Here is a 23,097-nt window from a genome sequence, read left to right on the forward strand (position 1 = left end):
TTTCTCACTAAAAATTTGTATTGTTATAGAGTTATTCTTGGTGAACTCAAAATCTGCTAACTGTATGCCTGCTAGTTCAGAAAACAGTTATACAAAGCAATTGCCTTTGCTTATGATGAATCTCTAACTTTCCAAACTAAGATATCTATATCTTTACCACCTGCCACCTGACCATTAAGCTTATGGCACATATGCTAATTTTTGTTTATAGCTTGCATCTTCTTCCAGTACCAATTTCTGTATATGTTAGATTAGCACTTGCTGCAGTAAATTCTAAAATTTCAGTTGCCTACCACAATGCTGGCTTTTTTTGCTGAGTTAAGAATATAGTATAGATGTTCCTGGTTAGCAGACAGACCGTCCATTCAGCAGACACACACTTTCCATTTATTGTTCCTTTTTCTTCAGGGTCTCTATTTCCTCTGCCTTCATATGAAAGATAGGACATGATTGAGTAGAAAATACACACCTGATTCCTAACTTCTTTGGCTCAGAAAGAAAATATAGCTTTCACTCATGTTCTCTTGGCAAGTACTGGTTACCCAGCTAAACTGAGTTTTGATGGGCTTAGGGCTGAATAGACATTCACTGTTGGGCAGCCTCTTCTTGGCAACAACTTTGCAGTAAGAAAGGAGTGCACACAACTAGTCCTCTACCGTAGTAAAAATTGTCGATCTTCTGATAAAATAAATATTATTTACTCTACAAGTGATTTTATATAAAATACTGGTATTATATTTAAGATATCACAAATATGCAAATAGCTAAAAATAGAAAAAATTAAGGATGAAATAGCATTGATTGGAACTAGCTTTTATTGTTTCAAAATCATGAAAATAATCTACATTTTTATTATCTCTATAGAAGTTGTTATCCCTCTTATTCTTTTATTTCAACATCTATATGTTTACTTGGTCCCCTGTCTTATTTCCAAGTTGCCTAATTTGATATTTTTTCCAATCCTTCTAATATAAACCATCTTTACAAATTAGAATATTAAAATGAGGATTTCAACATGTAAAATGTCATCCGGAAATCGCGGATTATAACACTAGCTCCTTTCAAGTTGCCAAACTTAAGGATAGAAACAAAGTCAACTCATAAAATTTATCAAGCATGTATGAAGTAGTATGATGTTAGAACTAACCATGAATAAAATTAATTTGTGTGTTTTGAATTGATGATAGACATGGTTCTGTGGTTAGTATTATCAGTCTAAGAAGACAGTGAAAACAAAGGTAGTGAAAAATTGAGGTATAAATACCAGAAAATTCCTATGCTTAGAAAAATAGAAAATGCTGAACTAAAAAATATTTGAATATTGATATGTACCAGACATTCTACTAGAACTGTAATTACAAGGATAGATTAAAAACCTGATTTTAAAGAGTTCATTAGACACACAAACACGTGTTTCTAAGACACCATGCAATAAATGCCACAACGGAATAAAATCAGGTCAAAAAAGGACAGATAAAGAAAAGGAACATGCCTAGTACTTATAGTGGATGGAATAGTGTTCCCCTCCCCCAAAATTAACATCCACTGTATTAGACCATTCTCACATTGCTATAAAGAACTACCTGAGACTGAGTAATTTATAAAGAAAAGAGGTTTAATTGACTCACAGCTCCACAGGCTGTACAGGAAGCATGGCTGGGAAGGCTTAAGGAAACTTACATTAATGGTGAAAAGCAAAGAGGAAGGAGTCATGTCTTACATGGCCAGAGCAGGAGGAAAAGAGAGAAGCAGGAGGTGATACACACTTTAAAGCAACAAGATCTTATAAGAAGTCACTCACTATCATGAGAACAGCAAAGGGGAAATCTACCTCCATGATCAAATGACCTCCCACCATGCCCTTCCTGCAACATTGTAGATTACAATTCAACATGAGATTTGGGTGGGGACAAAGATCCAAACCTTATCATTTCACCCTTGGCACCTCCCAAATCTCATGTCCTTCTCACATTTCAAAATGTAATAATGCCTTCCCAACAGTCCTCCAAAGTCTGAACTCATTCCAGAAGTCCAAATTCTCAAGTCCAAATCATCTGAGACAAAGCAAGTCTCTTCTGCCTATGAGCCTGTAAAATCAAAAACGAGTTAGTTACTTCCAAGATAGAGTGGGGGTTAAGCATTTGGTAAATATTGACTTTCCAAAAGGGAGAAATTGGCCCAGACAAAGGGCTGCAGGCCCTATGCAAGTCCAAAACCCAGCAGGGCAGTTGTTAAATCTTAAAGCTACAAAATAATGTCATTTGACTCCATGTCTCACATCCAGGTCACACTAATGCAAAAGGTGGACTCCCAAGGCCTTGGGCAGCTCTGCCACTGTGGCTCTGCAGGGCTCATCTCCCATGGCTGCTCTCAAAGGCTGGTGTTCAGTGTCTGCAGCTTTTCCAGGGTGTATGATGCAAGCTATCAGTGGATCTGAGGTCTGAAAGATGGTGGCCCTCTTCTCACAGCCCCACCAGGCAGTGCCACAGTGGAGACTCTGTGTGGGAGCTCTAACCCCACATTTCCCCTCTGCACTGTCCTAGTAGAGTTTCTGCATGAGGGCCTCATCCCTGCAGCTATGGCATCTCCATATGTCCTCTGAAATGTAGGTGGAGGCTCCAATGTCTCAACTCTTGCCATCTGAGCACCTGCATGCTTAACACCACATAGAAGCTGCCATGGCTTATGCTTGTATCCTCTAGAGCAGCAGCCTGAGATGTATCTGGGGCCATTTTAGCCATGGTTGGAGCTGGAGTGGTTGGGACACAGGGTACAGCATCACAAGGTTGCTCAGAGCAGTGGGGCCCTGGGTCTGGCCCACAAAACCATTCTTCCCTACTAGGCCTCTTGGCCTGTGATGGAAGGGGCTGTGTTAAGTTCTCTCAAATGTCTTTGAGGTATTTTACCCATTGTATTGGGTATTAACTTACAGATCCACTTTACTTATGCAAATTTCTGCAGCCAGCTTGAATTCTTCCCCAGAAAATGAGTTTTTCTTTTCTACCACAAGGCCAGGCTGCCAATTTTCTAAGCTTTTATGCTCTGCTTCCCTTTTAAATATAAGTTCCAGTTTCAGATCATCTCTTTGCTCACACATATGGTTATACTGTCATGTGTATGACTGTACACTGTTAGAAGCACCCAAGCCACATCTTGAATGCTTTGCTGTTTAGAAATTTCTTCTGCCATATACCCTGAATCATCACTCTCAAGTTCAAAGTTTCATAGATCCCTAGAGCAGGGGCACAATGCATCCAGTCTCTTTGCTAAAGCATAGCAAGGTTGACCTTTACTCCAGTTCCCACTAAGTTCCTCATCTCCATCTGAAACCACCTCAGCCTGAACTGCATTGTTCATATCACTATCACAACAATTTAAAAAGTCTCTAGGAAGTTTGAAACTTTCCCTATCTTCCTGTCTTCTTCTGAGTCCTCCAAGCTGTTCCAACCTCTGCCCATTAACCACTTCCAAAGTTGCTTCTACATGTTCAGGTATCTTTATATCAATGTCCCACTTCTCAGTACTAATTTCATGTATTAGTCTTTTCTTATATTGCTATAAAGAACTACCTGAGATTGGGTAAGTTTATAAAAGAAAAGAGGTTTTATTGACTCACAGTTCTGCACCTTGTACAGGAAGCATGACTGTGAATGCCTCAGGAAACTTACAGTCATGGCAGAGGACAAAGAGGAAGGAGGCACGTCTTACATGGCCAGAACAGGAGGAAGAGAGAGAATGGGAAGGTGCCATACCCTTTTAAACAACCACATCTGATGAGAACTCACTATCACAAAAACAGCAAGGGGGAAGTCCACCTCCATGATCCAATCACCAGCCACCAGGCCCCTCCTTCAATACTGTGGATTACAATTTGACTTGAGATTTGGAAGAAGACACAGACTCACATCATATAATCCAACTAGAACCTCAGAATGTGACCTTATTTGGAAATAGGGTCTGTGCCTGTGTAACTAATTAAAGAACTCAAGATAAAATCATCTTGGATTTAGGGTGGGCTGCAAATCTAACGACTGGTCTCTTTATAAGAGAAATAAGAAGGATATTTGGATACTGAGATACAGATAATGTTCTAGAAATGAATCGTGGTGATGGTTGCACAATAATATGAATGTACTTAATGCCACTCAACTACATACTTTATAAGGGAAATATTGTATGATTCCATCTATATGAGGTATCTATAGTAGGAAAATGCATAACATGATGCATATTATATGACATATATATTATGCTATATCACATATCACTATGATATAATGATGATATATTATACATTATGACATAATCTCTCTCTCTCTCTCTCACACACACACACACGCACACACACACACATATTATATATATATATTAGAAGGCCTGAACAGCAAATCTAAAGGGCCAAAAACATGGACTAGCAGATGTAAACTACGATACTTCATGAGAGAACAACTTCCTGAGGAGAGAGAGTTGAAGACGCCTGGTAAAGTCTGGAAGAGAGAGAAAATATTAACTCTTGAGCAGTGTGTTATTAAAATGATTCCTAAATTCATCTCCTATGGACTTGCATCTGAGTCTTGGCAGAGGAGGTGTACACTTAAATTGTAACTATCTATCTTCTGGAATCCCAAGGAGTTAATCTTGGGAGCATTTTGAGACGCCTTTCTAACAGGAAATGCTTATAATTGTTGGGAGGGATCTGAAGGTAACTAAATTCTCACAGTTCTGCAGTATAATTTTCAAACTACTATTGAATTTTTAGTCTAGTGTGGTCTGAGGAAATACTGGTTGTACAAGCAGCTCACATTCCAACTTGTATAATGGTTTTTATCAGTAGTACAATACCTTCCAACTTCTAACATAAGGATAAACAATAATAGAAAGGAAGTTTCCTGAAACTGTTGTTAACTGCAAAATTACCTGTTTCATACTCTCATCACACCAGTAATTTCTACCAGGAGAACATTAGTTGGTTCCTCTCTACATCCATAAATCTAGCAGAAAGTTATAATTTTAACATTTTAACAGAGACAACATAAAATGTTCCTCTCAGAATTACAAGTGCTTTTAAGCCAATTGCTTGAGGGAAATATACTCCTTGCATCAACAAGTCAGTGAAAGTTAACTGAAAGAGGAGAATAGCTGAGAGATTCTCTCAGTGATTGATAACGACAAACACCTGTATTAAAGGGCTAGCCACTAAAAATTATGAGAAGTAATGAAGCAGCAACAAATCTTATGTTCACTGTTGATTCCTTGACAACATAATTGTGTCTTGTTTGCTGATATTTTAATCATAGTACTGGAGAACACCCAGTTAAACAAGCAAACAGAAAAAGAATTGAAGGTACATGTCCATATCTTTCCATCTATAATGGGGGGTGTGTTTGTGTGTGTGTGTGTGCGTGCGAACGTGCGCATGCATATGTATGTGTGTATATTTAATTTGGTCTGCATAAATATAGAAATGTCTTTCAATGGTATGCATAAATATATAAATGTATACTTTAAAAAGTATGCATAAATATATACATATATTTAACTTGTCTTATTTTTTAGAAAAAGGTGCAGTAGCCAATGAGAATGTATAGTAGTTAATTATATAGTTCACTTTTATCTTAAGACCAATAATTGCTATTATTTTCATTAGTATCATTATAATAAATTTTAAGCTGCCAAAGACATATGACATAAAATGTAACAGAAATCATTATGTTCTTTAGATACATTTGAGCAATAAGATTGCTTTAGTTATAAATCTTGTATAAATATGTATTATTTTACTCTAAATATAAACAATGTGATGAATGTTATATTGTTCACGTATTCAAAAATATACATTTAAAACTCCTTGATTTATATTAAATTCATGGAAAAATGGCTAGACCACAAAAGGTACTGTACATTTTAAATATTCAGAAGTGTTTTTAATGTATTTATTAAACAAATATTTTGCTAAGAACTACAGCCATACGCAAAATCTGCTGAAATTCTACAGGCCCTTGAACATTAGGCATCTATCATGGAGTTAACTTCTAATAAATCTACTTCAATAGATTTCATAATGGAATTATGCTTCCACCAGGGTGGGAGAAATGGAAAGTGCTCTATATTTACATATGAAATAACTTTGCATTTTTAAATCAAATTTCTGTTCATTTATTACCCAAAATAGCATGGCCTTCTATAATTAGAATCAAAGGCATTGTATGAAACTTGTTTTTCTGATTTGTAAGCTTCTTGACCTACAAATAGTACTCTTTTAAAAATAACCTGTTAAGATTTCAACACATGAAACTATTCATAGTGGCAATGGATAGTGCCACTTCTACTTATGGTTTCCTTGCCCCTATCCAAATTGAATCCCTAATGTCTTTTCCTATGCCTCTTACAAGGTTACCAGAAAGTGTAACAGAGGCTACCTGGACTACTATAGTTTTCCCAAATACAACACAATCCCAACTTGAGTATGTTTTTAATTGGTCAATATTTTCTTTAAGTAAAATCCAACTCAGCCTCATGGTATGTCTTAAGTATTGCGTTATCCTGTAGTCTATAATAATATGAAATTATCAGTGATATGATAAATGCTATATTATTGCTTGTTATTGTTTCTAAATTCAGTAATTTACTGTGTCACAGACAACAAGTTAATCTTAGCTTTAGCTTTATTTCTCTTTTCCATGTACCATTTGACAGGCATCCAAACTTATTCTAGTTAAAGTTGAACAACTTCTGTTACCTCTGATGTCTTTAATTTGATCTAGGTTTATTAACTATTGAGTATTTTCCTTATAATTTTAACATAAATTAAAAGATATGATGGTAGAATATTTATAGAAAAGAAAATTTTAATGAAAAAATACATAAGAATGCCCGCCCTTTCATACAGGACTTTGAAATAAATGGGACAACATCAAGATATTTTTAAATACTTTAATATTTAAATTGCTTTTAAAAATGTTAAGATTTCTATTATGCCATCTAGACCTAGGAAATATAATAAAAATTAAATTTGCACTTGGGTACAAGTGCTTTATAAAAGAATTTTTATCATATATTCCCATGGTTAATTTGCACCCTCCTCCTATTAAATCATGCAAAATACTTTAAACCTGAGATGTTATGCTGCATCCAAATCCAGAACCAAATAGCTGCAGGAGTGAACTATTTGAGTTGCTAAAATCAGGGCCTTAAGGATTGTGATGCATAGAAAATACGTTCATCTTAAAGTGAAGCTAGGCACTGTTTATACATTCAAGGCATTTTTTACAAGTAGCTTTCGAAACATTTAGGCAGGTGGGGCTAGGTATGCCTTTGGTCTGTTGAACAGATGTGTATCTATGCCTAACAGATCATAAAAACCTAAAGGTTAATAAAGGGATAAGAGGTGTGATCATGAATAGGGCTTGGTATGAGTCCATAGTGTGATTTAACTATGAGGTTGACACAGTATATAGAGAGGCACATTAACAATACCATTTCCTTTCCTCCAAAGAGATACTTAAATGTTTCCATCTCCATTGGACTTGGTTAGGTGTAACCCTCTGCTAGATTATTTTCAGGTGGCACGGAGTTATAATGAAATGAGGCATCAGAATGAAATTTAGAAGCCAATTGTTTCCAAAAAATAAATAAATAAAATAAGATAAAAATCTAGAAACACAGATTTGTTAAATACATTCTATCATCATTGCATAAAGCAGTGTTTCAAACGAAATTAAGTATTAGAGACTTTTGAGTTTGCTCTTAAAAGTGGAAGTTTCTTTTTGAAACAAAACTATTTCTAGGAGATAAAATCTTAATATTTGAATACTATAGTCACTGTCCTGATGCTATTGACATGTGAAATGCATGCCCTCAGAAATGTAATTCTGAATTTGAATTGGCTTAAACTCATACTGATAAGTCATGAAAATAATTTATGAAATATTACTTAGTGAATTTATACTGTAGGAGATTATATTTACATTATTCCTACACAGCAATTATTTGGAAAGCTCTATCTCTGGAAATCTTTTAAACTGTAATAAATAGCTGTTGTTGAGATGAATATGATTCAGATATGAAACAAGAGCCAATATAAGAAGTCTTGTATTACTAAAATTATTAATAATTAGCATAAGGGGGATTTATCTGAAATTATAGGACAAGGAAATTAAAATTGTGCAAGTAATACTCACTTATATGGGAGAGTTTTTTTTTCCTCCCAAATCTGCATGTAATAGCTGAAATAAATTTACTAATATCCAGCACAAAAATATGAAGCACTCAGATTCACAAGGATGGGGGCATTATATATTTTATCATTTTAGAAATTATATATAGCCTAGCCTCTATATATATCCTATATATAGAGTAGTTTTTTGTTGCTCTTCTTTCAGATATTCAGCAAAACATAAAGCAGAATTCCAGAAATATGATAATAGTTAAAGCCCAGCTTTATCTCATGCAGTTTGTTGGTTTGCCTTTCTTACAAATGTAAGATGTTAAAATTGTGTTAGAATTTCTATGGACAACTCTTTGTGCAAAGTGTGATATTGAAAAACGCACCTAAATAAGAGTTTCCTAAAGGTGAATTTAAGATCACTTTCAATCTCAACACGCAGTAAAGAAAATGCTTTCCACATGGCTTTCAGCATACCACAATCTAGTTCTCCTCATTGAAGATCATTTAGAGCGGCAGAGAGGGAAGACTCTGAAGGCAGTGTGATTCTAAGTCCAATTTTGTGACTAGTTTTCTGTCTCCAAGAGACTCTCTGACCTGAGCAATTACAGTCAACAAGATTCTGGGTCCAAAGCTCAGCCTTTCAGATGCCTTGGGTTCTGCATAATGTTTCCATTTTAAAGTAAATTTCAGTCAAATTTTAGAATATATATTTGCTAATATGCAAATTTAATTTGTAATTATGAGCAATTTAAAAAAGTGAGCAGGATAAACTTCAATTGTTAGTTGTAAAACAGACTAGATTTTCATGAATAAAGGTGGAATGCATAGTCACTTACTTTCATGGACCATATAGAAAATCTGTTCTTGAACGTGATTTACCACAGTAAAGCAATTGTGAAGCTAATATGCAATATTTACCAAGAAATACCTGAGGAGATTGTAAGTACTAATTGCTACAACAGTGTTTATCTGGTGTTTAATTAATTTCTTAGTTTAATTGAAGACAAATGCTTACTGTTCTAGCTGTCTTTCACAAAGCTCAAAACTATGAAAAACACAAAAAGACAATCTCATTAAATTTCATTTTCCCAATATCTAAAAAATGGGATTGATAATATGAATTAAATGAAGTGATGAGTATAAAATGCCTGGCATGTGTATGTGCTCAACAAATGTAAGGTATAATTAGATAGTATTTAATTTCATTATTTTTAAAACTGTAGTCCTCATTTTTTTTTATTTGGAGCATTATTTCATAATATTTGCAATTTTTAGATAGATAAAACACTTACATGGTTCAAAATTCAAGAGTAACAAAGGATGTGTTTTGGAAATTCTTAATCACCTCACTCTCTTTCCAACAACTGGTTCCTTGTCTGAAAATAACAAATATGATCATTTTCTTATCTATCTATACAGGTATATTTTATATATTTACAGGCAAATATAAAAGTATTATTCACTTTTAGACATTTTGTCAGAAAGCATGATTAACACATTTCTGTCTCTTACTTATATTCAACTTTTGTTATGGAGAGGTTCTCTCTTACTTCATTTGACCTTCTTGGAATTGACAGCTGGCTTAGTTGACATTTAGTGCTTACCTACTATCTCTAGGTCTAAGATCTCATCTTGCCTCTTCTGACATCCAGTGGAAAACTGTAGTTCTTGTCCTAAAATTTTCCACACACTCTTCTCTCCCCTTTTCTGAAATAAAAACTTATTCTAAGAAAACTTTGGAAATTTAACCATTTCATAATTTTAAAATACTCAATCATTAATATTTATTTGCACCAAAATGCATATACTCTGGTTTTATTTATCTCTTCCTTAATATATAAGGATTTAATGCAAGGTCTGAAAAGTACAAAAACCAAACTTTTTCAGTTTCAGAGTTACGATTTGTAAAATATGTAGACAGTATGTTAATAGGAGATTGGAACACAATAGTTGTGAATGATAGCTCTTCTTCCAAACATCTGCCATTTTAAGCAATTCATCTTTCTTCTCTGTAAGTCTATAACATTATCTGTAAAATAAGTAAGTGGAGCCAAGCAGGTTCTAAGTTCCTCAGAACGAACGTGGTGGAACTTTTGAAGGTTAATTTTAATGTATCAATTAAGTCGGCCACAAGGTGCCCAATATTTGGTTAAACATTATTCTGGGTGTCTCTGTGAGGGTGTTGCTGGATGAAATTAACATTTGAATTGGTATACTGAATAAAGCAGACTGCCCTCCCCTCTGTGGGTGAGCCTTATCCAATCCATTAAATCCTTTGAAGGCCTCAATAAAACAAAAAGGCAGAGTAACAGAGAATTCACTCTCTACCTGACTGTCTTTGAGCTGGGACATTAGTCTTCTCTGGACTTCAGAACTGGATGCAAACTGGGACTGACACTCTTGGCTCTTCTTGGTTCTCAAGCCTTCAGATTCAGGTTGGAACTATACCACTCGCTCTTCTGCTTCTCCAGCTGGCCAACTGCAGATCCTGGCGTTTCTCAGCCTCTGTAACCATGTGAGCCAGTTGATTACAGATGCTCCTCAACTTTTGATGAGGTTACAGTCTCATAAACCCACAGTAAGTTAAAAATGTTATGACAATGGGTGTTCTGTAGACATAATGGAATGCAAAAACACAAAATACAATATCAAAAAATGCTGGCAACACAGCACATTTCAGAGTATTGGTTGTTTACCACTCCCCAGAATTGAGAGAGAATATTGTATCACATATCACTAGACCTGGAAAAGATCAAAATTCACAATTTGAAGTATGGTTCCTTTTGAATGTGAATCACTTTTGCACCATAGTAAAGTCAAAAAATTGTACGTCAAACTATGGTTAAGTCAGGGACCATCTGAATAATAAATATTTCTCTTTCTCCTCTCTGCATATATGTGTGTATATATATGTGTATATACATATATATGTGTGTGTACACATACACATATATTTACCTACTTACACACATACATATACACGTATACCCATTTATCTTGTATTAATTCTGTTTATCTAGAGAACTCAGACTAATAGAGTATTTCATGTCTGCAAAAGCCTCTTTTTGCTACCATCTACAATACAAATGCAATATAAAAGAAATATGGAGAAATAGTGAGAGTTGGATATATCTAGAAAAATTTTAAAACAGTAAGTACCAGGTTTTTTTTTTTTTTGCATTTTCTGAAGAATGAGCCTTCTGTGTTGGGTTGAAAAGTTGGCGTTTCCAATTTTTAACATAGGAATTATTAAAAAGATGCATGTAAGCCATTCTATATTAACTTTTTAAGGGTACATGTTAAAAAGTAGAATTTGTTTTCTCTTACTTAAATTGTTTAAAACTATCATAAAATAATATGGAAAAATAAAATTCAAAAAGAGAAGGCAGTGAAACACAAATTTAAGAGTAATGAAATGAAGATGCAATTTAAAAGAACATTGAAAATGTTAATGTCCAGTCCCTTACCCAGCCTCCCAGAAATAACTGCAGTAGTGGACCCTGTCAGTGACACTCCAAGATTCCTTTTCTGAGCCAGTATACCCATATTTTAAATGCTGTGAGTGTGAGTATTGGCTGCTAAAGTTTTACAACAAATGCTTAATGGGTCAAAAAGCACATGTGAGGATTCTGTCAGTTGCTAAGTGCTTTTATTCAAATGACTTGCAGAACTGGATAAACAAAACAAACACAAAAAATTAAGTTGAATTTGTGGACCCACTGGTCCCACTTTGAGATGATCTGGAGCCATACCTCTGTTGATCATCTAATTTCCATAAGCCCCCGCTCCATCATGGGCCAGAGTTGTATTTGGTGTTCCTGAAATTAGGGTCAGTTCACAATCAGTGCCTGGGAAAGTTCTGTTTATTACCCCTTCCCAGATTCTCAGTCACCCTCAAAAACAACCACAAGCTCTTTGAAGAAGAAAGAAGATTTATAGTATACGATTTTGGCAGTTAACCCCTTAAGTTCTTCCCGAAGGAGTCCTGGCCTCCCATACATTCCAAGAGTTCTGAGTCTGTGAACTGGATCAAGTATGGGAATTGTTGGAGGGATCGTAACTGTCTGTTTTGATAATTGAAGTCAGATACCTACTAATAAGATTCAGAGCTTTTTGGAATATGTACACTAAATTAGAATTTTGTAGACTATGTATTTCAGTTATAGGTAGACCATGATTTATTAGCCAATGGCAAAGACCATGCAGTTCAAATCATTCTAGTTACTGCATTGACTGTGATGTCTTTTACAAGAACGACATCCACATTTCCCCTGGTGATTAAGTAACACTCAGTTTGTGCAATCCCAGCTACACATCATCTAACTTGAATTTAGGGAGCCCTGTTCAATGGCCTTCTGGTTGTATTCTTAGCCTCCACAGAGCTCTTCAAGAATTTCTGGGCACTGCTCAACACTGCATTTCTAGAAAGCTTTGTAAAGAAGGTATCCTCTGTACTCTCCCAGGGGACATAGTTTGGGAGTGACTGAGCATAACTTAAGTGATAGGTCTACTCTAGGATCCCAGTCTCCATAGTCTTTTGTAGACTTTCTTCTAGAGTGTACCAAGGAAGTTCTACAATTTCAATTTCATTTGCTGTAGACCAACCAGGCAAACTGGTAGAGCCACTCCCATTGCTTGAGCTAATACATTGATCCAGACTATGTTTTTGGCCTCCCTGCTGCCTTACACTTCAGCAAATTCTTCACAAATTAAGCTTTCTGTTGGGTCTCCTCAACTATTAACTTTAATTATTACCTCTGCATGAAACTGCTTAAAGCTTTGCTAAGTTTTTCTTTTACCTTGAAGAGGTCCTTTGGTTGTGACACACCTGTACCCAAAGCCTAGCCTCAAAATCACCAAATGCTACCAAAGGAAATAAGATGCTTTTTGTTAGCTCATGTCTGAATGGTGATCCTATCTCTGGACTATTAGCTCATCAAGACTTCTTTTCCTGCGCAGCTTTCTGATACATTTAAAAATTATGAACTTTATACCACAAATTTTGGTCTTGCTTAAACTTATTCCATCTTACTCAGAAGCAGTGCTCCCCATTTGGTTATACCAATTAAGAATTGTGTATATTTAGTTGGAACTCCTTGATTCCTTGATGTTTTAGAGTTGAGCAGAGAGTTGGTTATTGTTGAAATCTTGAAAACCCAGAATACAAGCCTCTTTATTTCGGGACACTACATTCTCTAGTTAACCTGACAAAACTCATTTATTTCTGTACAAAAAGAAATTTCTGACTCTAAGTTTCTTTGTGATTCTTCAAGATACACATACTTCTTCCAGGCTGTAACCTCCTTCATTGTATTGTCCATCCATCAGGTAACTTGTCTTCTTTTTTTTTTTTTTTTTTTTTTGAGACAGAGTCTCGCTCTGTCCCCCAGGCTGGAGTGCAGTGGTGTGGTCTCGGCTCACTGCAACCTCCACCTCCTGGGTTCAAGCTATTCTCCTGCCTCAGCCTCCCGAGTAGCTGGGACTGCAGGTGCATGCCACCACGTCCAGCTAATTTTTGGTATTTTTAGTAGAGACAGGTTTCACCATGTTAGCCAGGATGGCCTCGATCTCCTGACTTTGTGATCCGCCCTTCTCGGCCTCCCAGAGTACTGAGATTACAGACGTGAGCCACCGTGCCCGGCCAACTTGTCTTGTTTTATTACAAATGTATTGATATATCTTGTCTACTAATACTCAGTTGCCATTCTGTACATTGTTGAAGGTTTATTTGTAATAAACGTCTTTGAAGGTAAATAATGGATGTGATCAGCCTACCACTGTATCTAGATATATTCTCACAGACATTATAAAATAATTTATATAATTTTTAAAATTAGAATAAACTGCTCTGATACTAAGTTTTTAAGTGAATATTTAATGCTCCTTGACATTGAAAAGTATGTTGTGGAAATAAAAACCACCAAATGAAAACAAATGAAGACTAATTATTCAGAGCTTTCTATCATAAGGGAATCAGCCACCGTCACTTGGACTTGTCAGAGACTCAAGGGATTTACCAGACAGGGAAGCTTTGTAGTGAAGAAGAAAAAAAAAAACAAAAAGCTTTAGATATGCTCTGATTGGAGATTGTTGGCATGGGGAAGCTGGAAGTGGATTAACTAGAAGTGGGGCATCCTGTCACTTGGTTTAGGGAGTGTATTTGACTTTCACTTGTTGATCCTGAGTTGGGAGCAGGGGAAAAATTTAGGGAAGCTGACAGTCATTGAAGAAAAGCTGTTCACTCTGGGATGAGTGCTGCAGAGGTCTGGTTTGCCACAGGTTGGCTCAGATTATGGGTCAAAGTTTTATTGTCATTTATGCCCTGGCTATTGCCCATTGTACATTCAATTTCTCCATATACAAAGAGTAAGATGTTTTTTCAGTAAAAATCTGGTCAAAATATTTATTTCACAGCTTATATCAACAAGTAGTGAACTGAATACATGAACCATTACACATTGCAGAGAATCCCACAACCCACCTTCCCACACAGTAATTTTTTTGAAATTTTCCTTTTAAACTAAAATGAATGAAAGGCTAATAACTATTCAAATATTACTTATAGTTAAAGCAAAGTTCCCAGTATGTTATTGCATTACATTAAACAACCTTAGCTTTTTAAGTTGATAAGTAATATTTGATTTTATTTTGTAAATATTTGATAGGTAGAAAATGTCCCCAACCCATTAAGCCTGCATAGGAAGTCAAATCATTGGCTTTCAAATTTTGTTGTGCTTTTTTTTTTTCATTATTCTTTGCTATTCCACCTCACCAAAACTCGTATAATGCCTCCTCATTTTTGTCTGCTATATTGACAGTGTGTTCATCATCCATGCCCAAATCCACTTATTACATTGTCACTGAGTACTTTTTAAAAAATGCTGATTTATTTAAGTCAGAATAACTGTCAATTAATGTCAAACTTGGTATTGTGCCAAGACATATAACGAGAAATAAAATATTGCCTGTTTGTAATAATCTCCTAAGTAAGCTGCGAATATTGAATTAAATATAAATTAGTTTGACAATTTGGCCTTAATTTAGCAAGAAGACACCTTTCAATAGTAAAGTATGAAGAGAAATAAAAATACTTTATAAATGATGGCTTTCTCATGGTTTGTTGATTCTAATTTTATTTATTATGACTTACAGAAAACATTTTGTAAATACTGATGACATTTTGCATTTACCTCTTATTAACTTATGTAACAACTGCCTTTTATCATGGGATGGGGGGACTACCAGACTAATATGATAAAATTAAAATATAGAGAAAAAAGATATAGAACAGGTAGCAATCATCTTTTTACTACCCCCACCCAATGTATGCTATAGATGCTATAGAACATGCCACATTCTTGATTACAGGGTCTTTAACCATAGTTCCTACTGTCTGGGCAATGATCTACATGAAACTGACCTATATCCTGCCCTGGGTTACAATTGGCTGGACTCATGTTCATTCCTGACACTAGGCCAATCAGTTCTCTCCCATGAGAATTTTTAGATCAGAAATTAAGAATTATAGTTAGTGTCTGTTGCAGAATAAAAGGAAAATTATATATGGTAATCCAGTGTATGTAGAAAAAAACAGTTGGCAAATTCCATTTTTACTCTTGACAAAAACTTTCGGTAAACTAGAAATAGAAAAATATTTTCTCAATCTGATGAAGAGCATCAAAAATAAAAATAAACAGTTAATATCATCATTAATGATAAAACACTGAAACCAACAAAATATTATTCACTTACATTCTTCTTTGCACTGACATTTTAGGCAGGAAAATATAGAAGGTGGAAGGAAATGAAAGAAGAAAATGGATTGAAAAAGAAAGAGTAAAATTTTTACCAAAGGTACAGAAGGAGCTATATTATATTTGAGTGTTCTATTTTTTAAACTGGTTGGCAGATACAAAAAGTTGGTTTTCTTATTATACTTTAATGTATACATGTAATATTATAAACTCTTTAAAATTAATGTATGTTTTAAAAATAATATATAATCCAAGTGAACCAAATCAACAGAGTACTCAATTTGGATAAAGTTATGATAATAACCTTAGATTAAGATAATTACTTATTTTAGGGAGGTAAGCATTAAATTTCACTGTAATGACCACAAGTGAAACTTCAGCTCCATACAGAAGGTGAGATTTCATTTGTTCTATCTGGTACTCAGACCATAAAGTAACTGGAGGAGCTCACACTTCTTTCTATTTTACAAATTCCCAAATGAAAAATTTCAATCCAAATGTCTACATTTCATACCTCTCATCTACTCCATAATTTCAGAAAGGAAGACTTGGCAAGTTGGAAATATCAAGGGAATACTGTTTAAGAAACTGGTGCCTCCTTCAGTATGTCGCTTAACAGTATGCAAATGATTTTACAGTAATACCACCGGGCCTCTCAGAGTTCACAATTTCCATTCTTTCATCTGAAAGTACACCACAGCTCTGCTAACAGTTTACACTAGTCTTCAAAATAGACCAGGATAGACTTTCTTTTTCTTTTTTCTTTTTTTCTTTTTGAGCCTAGCTGCTACAGAAAAGATAGACTTTAATAACCAGTATTTTAGAAAGCTTTACCACAAATTCTGTTCTTAGGTACATTTAGGTAAACAGCGTGATTTAAGGGGCACAAAGGAACTCACCCCCCAAAATGACATTTTTACTTCAGTTTAAATAAATGTGAAATATCCATTGGTACTACGAATGTGCTTAAAAACTTCATTGTACTCTTTAGTTTCAAGAATAACTCTAGAGAAATTGAAGCTGAAAGAGATATGTAAAGTAAAGACAGAGAGAGAAATAGAGATTACCAAAGAAAGAGTGAAAGGGAAGGAGGGACAGAATGCTAGAAAGACAAAGGAAGCAAAAGGAAATCAGAGAGAGAGAGACAGAAAGAGAGAGGGAGAGAGAGAGTTTCAGATACCAAGAGAGTAAAACTGAGAGAGAGAACAAGAAAGTACAAGAGAGCACTAGGAAAGAAACTTTTCTTGGTAGACACATATGCACATATGGTATGTATATATGGTAGACACAGAAAAGAAACTTTGTACGTAGTATCTTGTTAAACAAACATACAAAATGAAAGCCAGGCATGGAAATAATTGAAAGTAAATAAGAAGCTTATTCTATCTATTTCCTGGATAAGAGAGACTCTCATCTTTATCTTCCTGAAGATACTTGCTATATTTTGTTTTTCTCCTTACAGATTGACTTCTTTTTATTCATCCACTCACAAATGGACATCAAAACAATGCTGCTTTTAATACATGATTCTCCTTGACTGTTTTTTCCATTGTGCTCTGCAAAGCTAGTTAATTCCTTCTCTGATCCTTCAATCCTAATACCCAAAGAGTTAGTCTGATTGGCTAAACCTTAATCAATTCCCCACCCTGACCAATTAGGCAAGGCTGCATAGGGGAAGGGTCTTATGATATAATAAGTCACAGATAGGACTGATTTTCTTAGAAGTGGGATATGAGGTAGGCCATGACCTCAGAATTCACCTGGAGGAATGAATAAAGATGGTGGAACTTCGAGAAAATATAGAGAAACAATTAATAAAATAAAAATATAGAGAATAAAATGAGAAAACCAATGAGTGATCAGAAAGAGAAATTTAATACATTGAAATAAGTTTTAAAAGCACAGAAATTCTAGGCCCAGAAAATACAATGAATGAAATAAAATTATAATAGAGAAATTAAGTAGAGCAGGATTGACTAAATAGAAGAAAGAATATGTGAAACTCAAAGACAGATTATTTGAAAATACAGTCATGTGTCACTTAACAATGGGGATACATTCTGAGGTATGCATTGTTAGGTGATTTTGTCATTGTGCAAACATCACAGAGGGTACTTACACAAACCTAGATGGTATAGACTACTACAAACCTAGGCTATATGGTGTAGTCCATTGCTCCTAAGCTATAAACATATACAGCATGTTATTGTACTGAATACTGTAGGCAATTGTAAACAATGGCAACTATTTGTGTCTAAACATAGAAAAGGTATAGTAAAAATATAATATAAGAGATAAAAAATGGTACACCTGTATAAGTCACTTACTGTGAGTAGAGCTTGCTGGAATGGAAGTTGCTCTGGGTGAGACATGAATGAGAAGTAAGTGAATGTGAAGAACATTATTGTCAACTACTGTAGACTTTATAAAGAGTACATTTAGTCTATGCTGAATGTATTTTTTAAAAATGTCTTTCTTCAATAATAAATTAACTTTAACTTCCAACCTTTTTGTTATAAATTAAGTCACAAACACAAACATTGGCCTAGGACTACACAGAATCAGGATAATCAATATTACTCCTTCCACCTCCATATTTTGACACATTGTAAGATCATCAGAGGCAATGGAGCTATCATCTCCTATGAAAACAATTTCTTATTCTGGAGTACCTCATAAAAAGACCTGCCTGAGGCTGTTTTATACATTTAACTTTTTTAAGTAAGTAGAACACGTGTACTCTATCAAAACTATAGTATAGCAAATACATAAAGAAGTAACATGATTGTTTATAATTATTATCAAGCAATATGTACAGTACATAATTGTATGTGCTATCCTTTTATACAACTAGCAGTACATTAGCTTTGTTTACACCAGAAACACCACAAATATGTATGTAATGCATTGCACTATGGTGTTATATGATGGCTATGATATCACTTAATTTTTCAGCTCCATTATATTTTTATGGGACCACTGTCATATATACAATTCAAAATTGATAGAAATATTATGTGTGAATGACCGTATGAAGTCAGAAATACATATATGTATATATATTCTTGCCATTACTTTCTTTGCCTTTTTTTTTTTTTTTTTTTTTTTTTTGAGATGGAGTCTCACTCTGTTGCCCAGGCTAGAGTGCAGTGGTGTGATCTCAGCTCGCTGCTAGCTCCACCTCCCAGGTTCATGCCATTCTCCTGGCTCAGCCTCCTAAGTAGCTGGGACTGCAGGCGCCCACCACCACGCCCAGCTAATTTTGTTTTTGTATTTTTAGTAGAGACGAGGTTTCACCGTGTTAGCCAGGATGGTCTTGATTTCCTTACCTCATGATCTGCTGCCTCGGCCTCCCAAAGTGCTAAGATTACAGGCATGAGCCACCCTGCCCAGCCCTTGCCATTATTTTTAATGCCTAAAACCACAATTACTATTGCACCAACTATATATATATATATATATATATACGTATATATATATATGTATATATATATATGTATATATATATATACACATGTATATATATATATATATACGTATATATATATATATATATATATGATTGAAGAAAGCTTATGGGATTTGTAGGACAGCATCAAAAGAACAAATGCTTGAATCATAGAAGTGTAACAGTAAAAAGAAAAAAGTAAAAATATACTTAGCTTATTTAAAGAAATAGTAGTAGAAAAATTTTCAAACCTGGAAAGATGTAACTATTCAAATACAAGAAGGTCATTAATCTTCAACCAGATTCAGTTCAAACAAGCCTAGCCGAAGACGTATTATAATCAAACTGTCTAAAGTAAATGACAAAGAGTAGATCCTGAAAGCAGCAAAGTATAAGAAGAAGAAATAGGAAGAAGGAGAAGGAGAAGAAGGAGAAGGAGGAGGAGGAGGAGGAGGAGGAGGAGGAGGAGGAGACACAGACTTTCCCAGACAAACCAAACCTGAAGGACTTCCTCATCAACAGAATTGTCTTTTAAAAAATGCTAAAGAGAATTCTTGAAACTGAGCGAAAAAAATAATAGTTACACAAAAACATATGAAGGTATAAAACTTACTCGTAAAAGTAAGTACACAGTCAAATTTAGAATATTCTAATACTCTAATGGTGGTATATAAAACACTTGTATCTTTAGTATGAAGATTAAAAGATAAAATTACTAAAAATAACAATAGCAACAATAATTTGTTAAAGGATGTGTGATATGAAAACATTAATATAAATAAACTAGTAAAAACACTTAAATTGTGATAACAGAAATTAAAAATGTTGGGGTGAGGGAAGTTGAGTAAAAGTATAGAAATTTTTTGTTTGTTTTCTCTCTCTCTCTGTGTGTGTGTGTGTGTGTGACCAAAGGTTAGTTGTTGTCAGCTTAAAATAACATGTTAAAACTACAACAGTTTTTTTGTAAGACTCGTGATAACCATAAAACAAAAATTATAATAGATACGTAAAATATAAAAATCAAGGAATCAAAACATAACACTGGAGAAAAATCACTTAACCATAAAAGCAGACAACAAGAGAGGAAGAAAGACAAAAATGATCTATGAAACTACCAGAAAATAATTAACAAAATGGAACTAGTAAGTTTTTGCCTATTAATAGTTATCTTGAATGTAAATGGACCAAATTCTTCAATCAAACGACAGAGAGTGGCTGAATGGATATAAAAACCAGACCCAACTATATTCTGCCTACAAAAGGCTCAGGTTAAGTGTACATAAAAAAGTGAAAGGAGGCAAAAAAGATATTCCATACAAATGGAAACTAAAAAACAGCAGGTGTGGCTATGCTTATATTAAATAAAATAGACTTTAAGTCAAACGCTGTAATATAAGACAAAGATGATTATGATATAATGATAAAGGGGTCATTTCTTCCACAGACTATGACAGTTATAAATAAATACATATCCACTGAACATCAGAACACCTAAATATGTAAAGAAAATATTAATATATCTAAGGAGAGAGATAGAATGCAAATGCAACAATAGAAGACTTCAAAACCCCTTTTTCATCAATGAACAGATCATTCAGAAAGTAAACCAACATCAAATCTAAAGTATACACTGGACCAAATAGACTTAACAGACACATACCGAACCATTCCATCCAGCAGGTGCAGTGTACAAATTCTTCTGAACAGCACACAAAACATTCTTCAGTATAGATCACATTTTAGGCCACAAAACAAGTCCTATAAATTTAAAAAGACTGAAATTATATGAAGTATTTTTCCTGACTACAAGAATATTAAACTAGAAATCAATAACAGGAGAATCTTCAAAAATTCATAAATACTTGGAAATTAAACAACATGTTACTGAACAACTAATCGGTCAATAAAGAAATTTAAAGGAAATTTTTAAATATTTATTGAGACAAATAAAATTGGAAACAATATACTAACACCTGTGGGACACAGCAAAAGAAATTCAAAGATGAAATTTTATAGAAATAAATACCTACATGAGAAAAGAAAAATGATCTCAAATAAACAACCTAACATTGCATCTCAAGGAACTAGAAAAACCAGAACAAACTAAGCCCAATGTGGGTAGAAGGAAGGAAATAATAAAGATCAGAGCAGAGATAAATGAAATAAATATTAGAAAAATAATACAAATATTAAAAAAACTAAGTTGGTTCTTTGAAAAGATAAACCAAATCAATAAACCTTTGGCCTAAGGAAAAAAAAGAGGACTCAAAAATACAAAATCAGTAACAAATAAGGAGACATTACAACTGATAGAACAGAAATGCAAAAGACCGTAAGACACTATTATGAGCAATTATGCACCAACAAATTGGATAACCTAGAAGAAATGAATAAATTTCTGATGCATACAACCTAACAAAATACATTATGATAAAATAGAAAATCTGAATAGAACAAGAAGAAGTAAGGAGATTGAATTAGTAAAAAATTTTCCTTCAAGAAAAGGCCAGAGCTGGAGGGCTTCACTGCTGCTTTTTTTTTTTTTTTTTTTTTTTTTTGCATTTAAATGTTTTAATTCACTTCATCCTGTATTTTAAAATAAATGTTTTCCATATAGATTTTCCCCCTTGGGGGGGAAAAAAAATTCAGGATCTTAGGCTCCAGGCAGTTCAAAAACAGCCAAGCGGTTCTTTTTTTTCGACCAGAATACCACAATAGCAGAACTTAAGAATCGGGATATGAAAAGGGAGGGGTGGTCCTGGCAGTGGCCCCTGGCCGGCGGGAATACACAGCAACACCCAGGCAGGGGCAGCGGGTGCCCCCATGCCAGCCTGCCCATCCCTGTAATGACAGCAGGGCAGGAGCTGCAGCTGTGGCCCTGGGGGCAGGTGGGCTCTGAGGCTGCAAACACCCTGAGTGCCAGTGGTCCCAGAGGGGGTGAGGCCTCTATCTGTACCTTTATTCCAGCCAGCCTTCTGGCACAGGGCTGGGCCCACATCCTGGCCTCTGCATCTGGATCAGGGCTGTTGATGGTCGGCCTGGTCACTCTGGCCAGTGCTCACACTGGAAGTCCATCACAGCTCACACTGGGAGTCCATCACAGCTCACACTGGGAGTCCATCACAGCTCACACTGGAAGTCCATCACAGCTCACACTGGGAGTCCATCACAGCTCACACTGGGAGTCCATCACAGGCGAAGTCACCTCCTTCCCAACACCCCACGCACGCGTCCAGGCTTCCCGAAGCTTCCTGGCTGGAAACCGCGCAGGGCCGGAAGCGCCCTCTCCACCAAGGGACACAGCAGCGGCGCCTCCTCCGGGGCCCGGGGCCCCATCCCGCGGCTCGCGCGGCCAGGACGCCCCAGGTCAGAGCCTGCCCCCACCCCGCACCCGGAGGCCAGCAGCCCAGTCCCCTAGGCCGCGCAGCGCCAGGGAGAGCGAGGCTGCAGGGCGAGGCCTGGTGAGGCGCTCGAGAACTGGCCGGGAGGAGAAGTCAAGCTGCCCACCCGCCATGGCAGCCTCCGGCGCACGCAGAGCTTCACTGCTGAATTCTATCAAGCACTTAAAGAAGAAACAACACTAACTCTTCTTAAGCTCATTCAAAAATTTGAAGAGGAGAGAATACTTCTGTACTCATATTACAAGGTCAGCTTTACCTGATGTTAAACCAGGCACAAGGAAACTATACAAAAAAGAAAACTACAGGCCAATATCCCTGATTAACACA

General features: G+C 35.5%; 1 protein-coding gene and 1 long non-coding RNA gene across 3 annotated transcripts in view; one reads left to right on the plus strand and one right to left on the minus strand.

Moving 5' to 3' along the window:
* Nucleotides 1–21,127, minus strand: part of LOC134810547 (uncharacterized) — a 48,653-nt gene extending 27,526 nt beyond the window's left edge. Inside the window, exons 1-3 of the long non-coding RNA XR_010158893.1 lie at nucleotides 21,030–21,127; nucleotides 10,496–10,672; nucleotides 9,772–9,874 (exon numbers count right to left, since the gene is read on the minus strand). This is a non-coding gene — a long non-coding RNA (uncharacterized LOC134810547). The remainder of the gene's footprint in view (nucleotides 1–9,771; nucleotides 9,875–10,495; nucleotides 10,673–21,029) is intronic.
* Nucleotides 21,128–22,639: 1,512 nt separating this feature from the next.
* Nucleotides 22,640–23,097, plus strand: part of LOC112209764 (heterogeneous nuclear ribonucleoprotein A1-like) — a 46,144-nt gene continuing 45,686 nt past the window's right edge. Inside the window, exon 1 of one of the 2 annotated variants that reach the window (XM_054687614.2) lies at nucleotides 22,640–23,015. The gene's annotated coding sequence lies outside the window, so the exon portion shown is untranslated. The remainder of the gene's footprint in view (nucleotides 23,016–23,097) is intronic. The other variant, XM_054687615.2, reaches the window with a different exon arrangement.

The sequence above is a fragment of the Pan troglodytes genome, chromosome 6, assembly GCF_028858775.2.
Source record: "Pan troglodytes isolate AG18354 chromosome 6, NHGRI_mPanTro3-v2.0_pri, whole genome shotgun sequence".
NCBI lineage: Eukaryota > Metazoa > Chordata > Mammalia > Primates > Hominidae > Pan > Pan troglodytes.